The sequence below is a fragment of the Arvicola amphibius genome, chromosome 1 (assembly GCF_903992535.2).
Source record: "Arvicola amphibius chromosome 1, mArvAmp1.2, whole genome shotgun sequence".
In the NCBI taxonomy this organism is placed as follows: domain Eukaryota; kingdom Metazoa; phylum Chordata; class Mammalia; order Rodentia; family Cricetidae; genus Arvicola; species Arvicola amphibius.
This window is the reverse complement of record NC_052047.1, coordinates 46610258-46624045: the sequence shown is the minus strand read 5'-3', so window position 1 is coordinate 46624045 and position 13788 is coordinate 46610258.

Sequence of the window (13788 nt, the reverse complement as noted above, 5' to 3'; positions counted from 1 at the left end):
CCTAGCCAAGCTGCCTGTAGATCTTTGCTTTAGGTGAATCCAACCCAATTTGGAAGATTGGCCAAATGAATTTGGTGAACAATTTGCATTCCCAATGATTCCCTCACTCTGGTTTGAGTTTGTTGGGCAAGATGGTGGGACTATTTGGAATAGGGAGGAGTTTGTGGCAGCAAAGAGATCTAACTAAGAGGGAAGGTTTTGAGGCATGGAGAATGGAAGTGTGAGCTAACGATGTTTCCACTGAGAGTGGACAGGGTGTGTATCTTAGTCTACTTGTAGCTACTACAACAGAATGCTCTGGACGTAGTAAGTTATAAGAGAAAGAACTTTATTGAGCTCATCATTCTGCAGATTCAAGAGCATGATATCTATATCTGCTTGACTTCTAGTAAGGACTTCATGGTGCATGATAGAAACAAACATGTGCAAAAGGGAGAAATGAGCAGAGATGCCTGGCTTTATAATATCACATTCAACTCCTGCAATGACTAATTCACCTTCTAAGGAGCTACATTAATCCCTGCATGTATTAGCATCCCATACAGCCTCTTTCCTCTTAGAGATAACACCTTGTTTCAATACCACAGCACTGGGAATTGAACGTTAGCATGAGTTTTAGAGACAATCCATGTGAGGGTTTTACTTCTAGAATCACATGATGGGACCCTTTCTAATTCGCAGAGAGCAATCTAGTTAGCAGTTAGATTAGGATGTTTGCAACTTAAATTTGTCCTGTCATAATTTTTAATGAAAGCGTTGGCACCTGCTTGCGCTTCAATGCAGTAGAATGTGAAGGGACGGGAAAGTGAGCGAGCACATATCCAGAGGACATTGGTGCAAAAGCTTTCTCAGAAGCACACCAGCCCCCGCTTCCACAGTTAATTTTTCCCCAGACGTCTTTGAGTTTCCGGGGGTGAGTTTATTTTTTTACACATATCAGGTACTCCTATTTTCTGCCAGAGAAACTTACCACTTATTACGGCATGGGATGAAGTTAAGCACATCATTATTTTGTACATGTAGCAAAACCCTCATGACTTTATGATCCTTCCTCAGCTGAGCGTGTCTGCAAACTGTGGGTTTAGACAACAGAGACAGCCTGCTGTTTCGTTTGTTTGCCATTGTCCTGCCATCTGTCTCTGGTGGTAGTTGGGACCATGCTAGGCAAGGGGGGGGGGGGGACTCTTTTACAATGAACAATTTTTCAAATCGTCACTAGAATCCGTTGACATACAGAAGACAGTGTACACATGTACACACACACATACACACAGATGACAGATAGTTGGGTGGATAGATGATAGATAGATGATAGATAGATAGATAGATAGATAGATGATAGATAGATAGATAGATAGATAGATAGATAGATAGATAGATAGCAGTTGTTCCTTCAGCATCTGTAATACAACTCAAATTCTGAATCTCAGGTATACCATATTATCCTACCCTCTTCTTCCTCAAAGTACACTCTTGCTGTTGGTGGCAACTTAAAAGTTTGCACATAGGAAGAAGCTTTTTTCTCCCTCTTTCCTCAAAGAGCAAGTCTCTCCTGGGCTGTCATCTTCTGCAGATGCAGCCTGGTGGGAATGAATCCCTGTTAAAATGAGAAAGAGACCATCTCTTATCACGCCTGCTAGGGTCAAGGAAAGGGCACTTCCACACTCTGCCTTATAAGGTTTTCCCTCAGGGTCCCATCTGCCTCATCAAATTCTGCCTCTGCCTCGCTGATATCAGCCCCCTGGGAGTTGTTCTCAAAACCCAAAATCAATAACCAGAGCTGTCAATCACTGTAGGCTTCCTCCACTTTGAGGTGTTGCTTTCTTGACTGGGGATTTCGGGAGAGGCCTAGAGCTGTGTTTTCGCAGCAACAAACTTAGTTCTCAGGGAAGTTTGTTAATTCTCACGATTAATCGCCTCCTTAATGAAGGAGATTCACACAGTATATATGCTTTTAGCTAGGTTACCAGATAATTTTGAAAGTGTTTAAGGTCAATAAAACTTTCAGCATTGCCATTAGCTTAGTCAAGCGAGCATTTAACATGCCTCACTTGGACAGTTGCTCTTCTGGGAGGTTATCTTGAGTCTGAGTACAAGATATATGATGTAAGTCTACAGAGGTTGTTCTGAGAGGCTGGTGGCCATAGGGTAGGCCATGGAAAGATTAAAATGAATTAAAAGAGCAAATTTGATCATTTCCAATGCATTGTGCAATGAGAAGTTAACATGTCATCCACCTTCCTAAACACCTGGTTTAGGTTCAAAAGTCACCACATGCTTCATGGCTCTCTCTGTCCTTGGTGCTTTTGGGCCTTTGCACTGCTCTTTCTGTCCTCTTGGATGTCTTTTTTTTTTCAGGCCCTCACATGGCTCTCTCTGTCTTGATCCCAGGTGAGAGCTACCATGCTTGATGTCAGGAGGAATTCTTGTCATCTTGTAAGTGCTCACCAGTTTGTGATTGTGTGTGTGTGTGTGTGTTTGATATTGTCTTCCTATATAGCCTGACTGCTCTGGAACTCACTATGTAAACTGTAGACTAGTCTAGACTTGATGGCCAGACATACACTTGCCTCTGCCTCCTGAGTGTTAGGATTAAAGGTGTACACATTCATATCTGACCCTATGTATGTGACCATTAAAGAAATGACTTTCTAATTATAGCAAGAGCTATAATTATGATGATTATCAATAATTACCAATGCTACCTTCCAGAAGCAAACAGCATTAACATCAGTGTCCTTCATTTCAGATATTTTCCCTTGGATTCTTGAATAAAATAAGATAGAATTGTTGGGAGAAATTGAAGTATAACTAAAGAGCAAAGTTAAGTGTAAATTTTGAATATTTGTAAAAAATGTTACCACTTAAAACTCAAAATATCCATGTTTACCTTTGATTTGATGACGAAGGAAAATGTAAACATTTAAGTGACCTTATTACTGCAAGGTTCATGAACACCACAAAGACCCTACTCCTTACTGCAAAACACTAACTCACTAAAGATACTATCATTTTTTAAAATTATTTTGAGACAGGTTTTCTCTGTGTAGCCCTGGATGTCCTGGAACTCACCCTGTAGACCAGGTTGGTATCTATTTGGCTTGCTTCTTCCTCATGAGTGCTGGGATTAAGGTCAGCACTGCCCAGACATTTTTTGCATTGAAAGTCTCTTACTGGTCCTGTTTTCAGAAATGGCCAACATCAAAAATAAAAAGAGGACATCCAACTGGCACTGGGATGTCATTTCTATAACATTCCATTTATACATAGAACCAAACAGACAAGCATGGAGTCACTAAAAGTTGGCAGCATGGGATGGGGATAGATGAGGAGTAGGGGTGTCATTAAAAAAAGGAAGTTCCCTAAAACTATGTACCAGGGAGGGGAACTGGTCTTCTTCAATGCAAGAAGAATTGGAAGGTCAATAGTAGGTTGGAAAGACCAAAACTGTCGAGGATGGAGAAAAGACTATGGTCTGGAGAGTAGGGAGAATGTTTGGCAGCTGGGGTGAAGGGATTTCCCTTCCCCTGCAGGGATCACCAGCTCATCCCCTACCCCTGCCCCCAGTCTGGCAGGAAAGGGGCAACCTATAAGCCCCCAAGAGCAAATCTGGAATTGCTAAATGCTGCAGGCCGGGGGATAGAGGTGGAGCACAAAGTCTTGCCTTCCAGGAAGATGACTGTACTGCCTCCTAGTTTTTCTGCCAGGGTCTGGGGTTTTGACCTCGTTGTAGGTGTTTGGTTGTAATTTATGCATAATCCAGGTCTACCTCTTCTTTTTTTCTAATATGAAAACTATTAAGCAACTTTATTAGACAATACTGACTTATAAAACTTGCTAATGAGTACTAATACTTTTCCATAACTTGCACCTTCACCAGCTTTATTTATTAATCATATCAAATTCTCCATTTGGTCTTAACCACTAAGTCATGCTCACACCTTTTTCATAGATATTATACCTTCCTAAATAAATGTTAAATTGTAGCTTTATGGGCCTCTAAAAAGTGAAAATTCAATAGAGAAAAACATTTCTGTTGCAAATCTTAGGGAATATGGTCAACAGTTACATGATTTCCTGGTACTGCTAATGACCATCATTGGCCATGAATGACTTGAGTACAGTCATGAAATGTGGCTGTTCACACTCATTAAAGATAATAACATCCACCATATGACCCGTATTCTATAGTCCTAGTCCTCATCATTAATGAGTCCCTGACAAATGGCCTTTTAGGGAGCTTAAATTTAGATACTATGTGATAGGCTATAATGACTCATCCAGTGGCCACTATGGAGCAGGTACAGAGCAAAATGCTGAAGAAACAGACAAATTCCCTCTGAATGTAGGCCGACCATAGAGATTCAGACTCTGAGAACATAGCATCAAGAAAGCTTCTTGACTTCTAAGGTCATGTCAGCCTATTGTTGATGGCATCCTTCAAGCTGGCATAAAGCACTAGGTTCTTAAGGGCTGCATTCTCAGATGTTCAGACAATTTACACTGTGCCGCCCCCCCCCCTTGTTCTTTAGCTTGCATTGTCAAGAGCATAGTCACAGTCCTTGTCTACCAGCGTCTTGACCGAGGTGGTGTCGGAGCCCTCCACAGTCTCTTCCATGTCTCCTACCACTATCTCCCTGCTCCCCTCCAGGACGATGTTCCTGTCCTCGGGAAGAAAAACACTGCCTTCTGGGGTTTCTTTACTTCTGGTGTTGAGGACTTGCACATCTTCATATCATTGAATGCCTTGATGGCACCATGAGAGGTGGCCATGCCAGAGGACATCTTTCTGGAAGGGAAAGGGAGACATGGACAGTCACAGACAAATTAAATTGAGAGACGCAGTTGCTGATAGGCTCTGACTACAGCATCATTTTAAAATGCTTTATATTTATTTTTTGAGATTATAATATAATTACACCATTTCCCTTTCCTCTTCAAACCTTCCCATATTCCACTAGATGCTCTCTTTCAATTCATGGTTTATTATTTTCATTAACTGTAGTTATATACATACATGTATATTCATATATATTTCTAAATACATAAATACAACCTCAGTCTGTATAATATTACTTGTATATATGATATTATTGTTTTTTGTTTTGTTTTTTTGAGACATGGTTTCTCTGTAGCTTTGGAGCATGTTCTGGAACTAGCTGTTGTAGATCAGACTGGCCTCGAACTCACAGAGATACTCCTGCCTCTGCCTCTCGAGTTCTGGGATAAAGGCGTGCGTCACCACGGCCGGGCTCAATATTATTATTTTAACACTACATTTGGATTTTGAGCTGCCGATCTTACATTTTTCTCTCTTAACCCTGCGTTCTCTACCTCCTAGGTTTTGTTGGTTGCTTATCACTCAGTCTCAAGGTTCATTGTGTGCCTTTCAAATGTTCACATTTAAGTAAATCAATATTCATCTCCTCTAATGAACACCTTCATTCCATAGGCTTACATTTTGATTAAATTTATATAATAAGACTGGCACTGTTGTCTGTTTTAGGTGTTATAATGAAGCCTCATAGACTAGGTGGCTTAAAACACACACACACATACACACACACACACACACACACACACACACACACACACACACATATTTTTCAAAGTCCCATAGTCTGGAAAGTTCAGGTTCAAGGTGCCTGTGTATTCAGGGAGTCTGCTTCCTGGGCCATGCGCTGTTTTCTCACTAAAGTCTCCTTGCAGGAGAACCTATTGAATGCACCTGTTATATTAGTCCCATTCTTGAGGACTATAAACTTGTGGCCTAATTACCTTCCAAGGTTCCATACTCTGACATTCTCCCACTAGGGATGACTTTTCAACAAATAGATTTTTAGGGGACACAAAAATATTCCAAGATACTGGATTTCATTGGCAAGTGACGTTTCCCATGAGGACCAGAGGGTGGCACTGTAGCACTTCTGTTGAGAGGGTGTCTAGAGCCAACTGGGCCTCACTCACTCCCCCATTTCTTAGTTGTATGACCTTGGGCAAGTTGCTTCCTATAAATATCATTGTTTCCTTATTTAAAAACTATAGTTAATAAAAGGGCTGACTCCATAGGGTCTTGATTCGGGCTCTTTAAACTGCTTGGCATACAGTGAGTTCACGCCATTAACTCTGGTTAAGAGAGACCTCATGCTTTTAGTATTTTCTGCTCCAATTGTCTTTCACCAACTATTCTCCCCTCCAGAGTTCTCATTCTAACATGACACAAACTGTTGTTTTCATGTCTGATCTTCTCAAAGGGGATGTAGGTGCCCAAATTCCACACTATTTGATATTTATAGACATGGAAATAAATGGTGACGGGCAAGAAAGGCTGTTGAGCCACAGGAGGCTGGGCCAGGTGCTGAGGGACTATTCCAGACTGATTCTCAGGAAGAGATCCCCAGGGAGGAGTGCAGAGCAGCTGTCTCCGACAGATTAATTTCCAAAGTCAAGTGTGTTTTGCCTTAAAACTGATCCCTCCTGTGAAGGTGCGTGCTGTGTGCTCAGATGTTGGCCACATTTGGATAATCATTTAACCTTTATTTATTCTGCATACCCCATTGTGTAGCTAAGCACCTCTGACTGCTGGGACATTGACCAGAGATAAGATGGTCCTACCCAATGAAAGTGTCCATCATTCACAGATGAGTCGATTGCATTGGGACTAGACAGTATCTCACGAGTCTTATTTGTAGGTAAATCCAGCATTTTTCATCAATAAAAAATGGGGACAATTTTTGAAATTCTGATGAAGCCTCCTCCTCTTCCTCCTCCTATTTTTCTTCCCTCCCTCCCTCCCCCCCTCCCTCCCTCCCTCCCTCCCTCCCTTTCTCCCTCCCTGCCTTTCTCCCTCCCTCCCTTTCTCCCTCTCTCCCTTTCTCCCTCCCTCTCTTTCTCCCTTTATTTTTCCCTCCCTTTCTCCCTCCTCCTCCTCCTCCTCCTCCTCCACCTCCGCCTCTTCTTCTTCTTCTTCTTCTTCTTCTTCTTCTTCTTCTTCTTCTTCTTCTTCTTCTTCTTCTTCTTCTTCTTCTTCTTCTTCTTCTTCTTCTTCTCCTTCTTGAGACATGATTTCTCTGTGAAACAGTCCTGGTTGTCCTGGAACTCACTCTGTACACTAGGCTGGCCTTGAACTCACAGAGATCCACCTGCCTCTGTCTTCTGAGTGCTGGGATTAAAGGTGTATGCACCACTGCCCGGCATGTTCATATTTTTAATTTTAGATAGTATTTAGTCCCTCTGGATCTGTAGGGCATTGGATCTAGGACCCCTGTGGATACTAACATCTCAGAATGCTCATATCTCTTGTATAAATGGTACAGTGTTTGCATGTGACCTATACAATTCTGCTGCATGCTTTAAATCATCTCTGGGTTACTTAATAGCTAATACAATGCAAATGCCATGTAAATGGTATTTTTCTGCATGTTTAGAAGGTAATGGATGATAAGAGAAAAAGTCGAGTACCTCATTACAGATGCAAGGATATTGATGAGGAGGGAAAGTCATAGTCTTGGAATTCTGGATGCCTCCTACATGACTTTGGACTTTTTATAGTCTCGAATTCCGGCCATACAAATTTTAAAGTACACATATTGTTCCTAATCAAGAAAATTGTTTTGTGAAGTTCCCAAACTTATTCTTGCTTATGAATATTGTCTTGTTAGGTCTCCATGTCAAATTCCCAGCCATGGCAATCAATGTATGCAGGGAGTAGCCTAGAGACACTCAGAGCTCAGTCTGTGGGTACCCTGGGCTTTACCTGCTGGAGGAAGCTGCTTATTGGTTCCTGGCTGCTTAGCACCGCAACAATCACACAGAAACTATATTATTTAAATCACTGCTTGGTCCATTAGCTCTAGCTTCTTATTACATATTACATAAGCTCTTAGATTACATATTAATTTAACCCATTTTTATTAATCTGTATATCTCCACGTGGCAGTGGCTTACTGGCAAAGTTTTAGCATGTCTGTTTCTGAGAGGCTCCCTGGATTCTCTCTGCCTCTGCCTCCTTTCTCCCAGCATTCAGTTTAGTTTTCCCCGCCTATCTAAGTTCTGCCCTGCTATAGGTCCAAAGCAATCCTTTATTAACCAGTGGTATTCACAGCATACAGAGGGAAATCCCACATCATTTACCCTGTGCTGGGTGTTGGCAGCTTTGTCAGGGAGTGCTGGGAAGACTAGAAGTTTTCTTGTAGATACTGTAGTGTTTTATGTTGGCTGGCACCTTCTACACAGAGACCCACACAAGATCATGCATGCAGACCTGTGCTTGTCTGCATGTGTCTACAGAGAGTTTAAGGTGTGTCCAGTGACTGAGAAATTGGGTTTTAATGTTTATTTAATGTAGACTTAAAGATGAATACTCAAAAATTGGAGAGGTTAAACTATGCTGGAATATCGGAACTTTCTTTTCTAGTTTTTTTTTCCAAGACAGGGTTTCTTTTTATAGCTTAGGTGCCAGTCCTGGAACTAGCTCTGTAGACCAGGCTGCCCTCGAACTCACAGAGATCTGCCTGCTTCTGCCTCATGAGTGCTGGGATTAAAGGTGTGCACCATCACTGCCCAGCTCTTTTCTAGGATTTTAACTTATGAAGTATAAATGTAGACACATTTTTCCTATGAAAATTTATTATGTCAAGTGACATGTACTATGCATGTAAAATGCACATCATACTTTGAAGGCTTAGTATATAGAAATGAAAAAAATTGTGAATAAGTTTGTGTATTGATTATTTGCTTAAAGCAAAGTATTTTGGGCATACTTGCTTAAATGAAATGCTCTTAAAATTAATGTAATCATTTGTAAACATTAAAAAATACAGAGAATTTAAATTACATATGTAATTCTCATAGTATTTATATAGGACAACTTTGGTGTAGACCTAAAACTTCCAGAAAGAATTTGTTTCTTATAAGGAATTAACATATATTTTGTTTTCTTTTCTCAAATACGTTATAGAAATTATAATCAAATCAATCTATAAAGGAAAGCTCTGGAGCTAGAGATTGCTCAGTGGGTAAGAGCACTTGCTGTGTACACAGGAGGGTTCCCCAGCACCCACATAATAAGCTGCATGTGGCCATGCATGCTGTAATTCCAGCACTGTTGGGAGACAGAGACAGGAGGATTATTGGCGCTTCTTGGCCAAGGACCTAGCCTCAGGTTCAGTGAGACCCTTACAAAGAAGAGGTGGGGGATGATAAAGCAGCGGACCAGATGTCCTCTCCGGCTTCTGCTGTATACTTACAGGTGCACATACTTCCATTCACTTGTGTGCATATACCATACCTACAGCGCGTGCACGCGCGCGCGCGCACACACACACACACACACACATGCTTGTGCACACATACAGGCAAATCTTTGGTCATCAGCACCTCAGAGCTCTTGTCTTGGCACCACTTTCATGAGATCTCCACCCATGGTTTCAATCTCCTGGCAAGCCTCCCATTTTCCCTTACTCTGATTCAGTTACATTTGTATACTTTGTCATAAATATATTATCTGGAGCAACAGTAACTCAGGCTCTGAGAGCCTGGCACATCTCAAGTGAACCCACTGGAAGGTATAAGCATGGCAGAACATGGACAATGGCATCAGGAGACCCTTACCTGGGACACCAGAAGCTGAAATACAAAGCCGCTGTTGTCACAACATGAAGCTCTGTTTAGTTTAGCACATGTATAAATGCCACTCAGGTTTGTGGTCACTTTGCAGAGATCTAGCAATCTTTCCTGGAGTGTTTTTAATAGAAGAACCCAGCCTTTCACTAATTGAATGTCACCAGCTACCTGATAATGTCAAAGGAGCTGAATGTTATCATCCGAGAGTGACTTCTAGCTGCTGGGGAAGGCTGAGGGAAAGCCCGACTGGATGAACACAACATGAAAGATGGTGATAATATGGCCGCAGAAGGCTGCCATGATTGATTGGCCATTAAAAAGAATTTATAGCACTTCAATCTTTTTTTGCCTTGTGAAGCCGGCCTGAATGGGTCACTCTAATGATTGGATTTAGAACTATGTTGAAAGATCAGCTGGACTTATCAGCTGGGCTTTGATGTTAAATTGACCCTGGATTTGGAATCACAAAGACTCAAGGGGATTGGAATGCCAACTCTCCTCCCTGGCCGCTAACTGACTTTTGACAAATGATGTCAAATTCTTGGGCCTCATCTTTTCACCCCTGAAGTGGGTGTGATACTGATTTTCTCACAAATATATAGTGGGTACATTGTAGTTACCTTGAGTTACACGCCACTATTTTGCCCCTCCTTGGCATGCTTCCCCACGCCCTAGGCCATGGTTTTTTGAATCAACACTTAACTGTGTAATGATGCTAGATTTCCATGCCTACTGTCACCTTCTGGCCACCACCACCATTTAGTTGCTAACATCTATAAGAGGGTTTACTTTCCCAGGAATTTCCCTTATTTTATTTTTTCACATAAGCTGCTGCTGCTTTTTCTTCTTCTTCTTCTTCTTCTTCTTCTTCTTCTTCTTCTTCTTCTTCTTCTTCTTCTTCTTCTTCTTCTTCTTCTTCTTCTTCTTCTCCTTCTCCTCCTCCTCCTCCTCCTCCTCCTCCTCCTCCTCCTCCTCCTCCTCCTTTTCCTCCTCCTCCTCCTCCTTCTCTTCTCCTTCTCCTTCTTCGCCTTCTCCTTCTTCTGCTCTGTGCATGACGTCACAAGTTTCCTTCATAGAGTGGGAGACCCTTACTTCTGATAGTTATTTCAAGGACTTAGAGAGAAAATTTAGATTTTTATTTTTTACTTGAATAAGGCCTACTCAATAAGGGCTGTTCCATCAGCAAATATATATTGATCATTCTGCTTCAATCAATAAGTTGTAAGCATTTAAACTATAAGTCAAGCTTTGCTTTAGGCCTTGGAGGTAGAAAACCAGTGGATGGCAGAGACTTTTCTGCAGTCTAGCTTCATGGGAGGAGAGAACACACATCCATGATGAGAGAGTAAGTGTTTGGTCCCAGAGAGTGTGAAGTGCAGAGGCAGTATTGCAAAGGGTGGGTATTAGGGGAAAAGATGATGTCACCAAAAGCCCTTTCTTCTCTTTAAAGTAGCTCACACATAATAGACATTAATCTTATTTGTTGATAAATAGCTGAATTTTGTCAAGAATTGGTTCTTGTTTATGGCCTTTAAAATATGGATTTGAGTTCTAATGAGAAACAGAAAGGGGGTGGGCCCAGATGGGAGAGGAGGTGGGAATGAACTGGAAGCAGTTAAGGGAGGGGAACCACAATCAGGATATATCATATAAGAAAAAAAAAAGCAGGGGGCTGGAGAAATGGCTCAGAGGTTAAGAGCATTGCCTGCTCTTCCAAAGGTCCTGAGTTCAATTCCCAGCAACCACATGGTGGCTCACAACCATCTGTATGAGGTCTGGTGCCCTCTTCTGGCCTGCAGACATACACACAGAATACTGTATACAAAATAAATAAATAAATATTTAAAAAAAAAGAAAAAAAAGCAATGTTCAATAAAAACAAACAAACAAACAAAACCAAAGTATGGATTCAAGTTCTTTGTATAAATGCCCTTGTTACAAATAAACTTTACTAATAAAATTTTTCTTTGTGCATGCACTTTCTTGCATGTGTGTGTGCATACGTGTGCAAATGTCCCACCATAGCATGTGGGTGGAGGTCAACAAGGGGACAGGCTCCAGTGACTTCTTTACCTTAACCTTGTTTGAGATAGTCTCTCTTGTTCAACATTGTGTGCCTTGTCTTCACCCTCCCTCCACCCTTTAGGCACGGCCTAGGCTTACACACATGTGAACATTTGAATCTGGCTTTTAATGTGGGTCCCAGTGAGCTATCTCCCTAGCTTCCATAATAAGCCTTTTCTGCGAGGGCTGCTCACCCACTATAAGCAGCAGAGTTAAAGTTACTGTTCCTCTGATGTGTTCCACAAAATGTTTACTAAGACTCCCATCTGGCTGTGGTTGTGACGGTTTGATCTTCTTGTTCATTGTCATGTGGCTGTGCTGCGTAAAATGTTAGGCTTGAGGGTCCCATCATGGATTACAAGGACGTTTTTAACCTCCCACTATCTTTGTACAAGTAAAAGTCAATGTTGTGTCATTTTGAAGAGACATTTATGAGTCTAAATATATGCTCTTACTTATTACACCTCTTTGCTTAGGGGAAGTTTATGTAAGATATTGAAAGCAAATGGCAGATTGATCCTCAGGAGGAAAATAACATCTTTGCTGTAAACCGTTTTCATTGCAAACCTTGGAGTGGAATTCTGATGGCATTCTTTTACCCTGTAGGTTTCTGAACAAATCAGATTCTGCTGATGATAACTTGGTTCTGTCGTTTCATGAAATAGTTTCAATTGAACTTAGTTTTGTGGCCTTTTCCTCATGGAGAAAATTCAGAGAAGGAACAGATTCTTGGCTGAGTTCCAGGGTACTGTGTTCACACAGGGGAGGCGGGAAGTGATGAAAGAGGCCATAAGGAGGACCACCGGAATCTCCCGGGTCTCCTGGCACATGCATTAACATGGCAACATACTACCAGTGCTGATGAAAGTGAGCTGAGAACACTGCTTGAATGGGGAAGGGCAACATTCCACTCCCTGATTTTGTTTTTTTCCCCCTTACAAATAATGTTTGCTGTTGTAAATTCATATACAGCATAAACGGTATAGTTCTAACCACTCTTAGGCATAGAATTTGACGGCACTCATTGCATTCACAGTGCTGGGTTACTTCCGCACTGTTCCTCTCTCACTGCAGAGCTCTGTGAGTGTTAAGCCTCAACCATCCATCTGCTCTACTTCTCTTTGACCCTGCTAATCTCTAATTTATCTCCTGTGAGCTCTCCAATAATGGATAATTCACATGAGTAGAAGCATGCAGTATTTGTTCCATTGTATCTGGTATATTTCTTTCAATGTATTATATGTTGGGACCTCATTCTTTTATACAGCTGAATAATATTCCAATGCAGGCATTTATAACAGTACTTGATGCTTCTGACCTTCGGTTATTGTGAGCAATATTGCTTTGAACATTGGGATGCAACTTTATGTTTGTACCCTTGTCCTTGAGTTAAGCTGCTTAGGGTACATAGGCAGAAGGGGATTGCTGGTTCATCCAGTAATTCTGTGTTAAGCTTTCCAAGGACCTATTTAACTGTTTACAGGTTCCCATTTCATACTCCCAGTGATACAGGGTTCACAGTTCTCCACATACAACCATTTCTTATTTTTGTTTCGTAAATAACTTATCTCATTAAAACCATCATAGTATGTGTAAGCTGATTGTGGTTTTCATTTACGTTTCCCAAATGACTCATGGTGTTGACTATGTTTTCCTGTGGGCTTTGTGGCTTCTTGTTTATGTTGGTTATTCCAAGGGTTTTGTACATTTTAAACGAGTATTGATTCTGTTTTGTTTGTAAGTATTCTTTGATACTTATTTGATTCTTTGATACTTTGATAAGGCACTCTTTTCTTTGTATATTTTAGAGTACTATAGCTGTGAAGTAAACCCGTGTGACGTACTTGATTTGTACACGTTTTCTTCCTGTGTGCTTTCATTTTACTTTGACGTGTTTGTGAAGTTGGCTTTGCCTCCTTACCATTTTGCAGCCTATAATTTTTTCCTGTTGATGAATACATTCCCCCAACAGGAGGTCATGTTTCTCTGTGCTGTACTTGAGGTCACACAGTCTTAGCTTCTATGCTCAGGTCACTGATTTTCAGTGAGTTTTATGTATAGTGTGAGTTAGGGTTTATTCTTTTGCATGTAGAAAGTTGG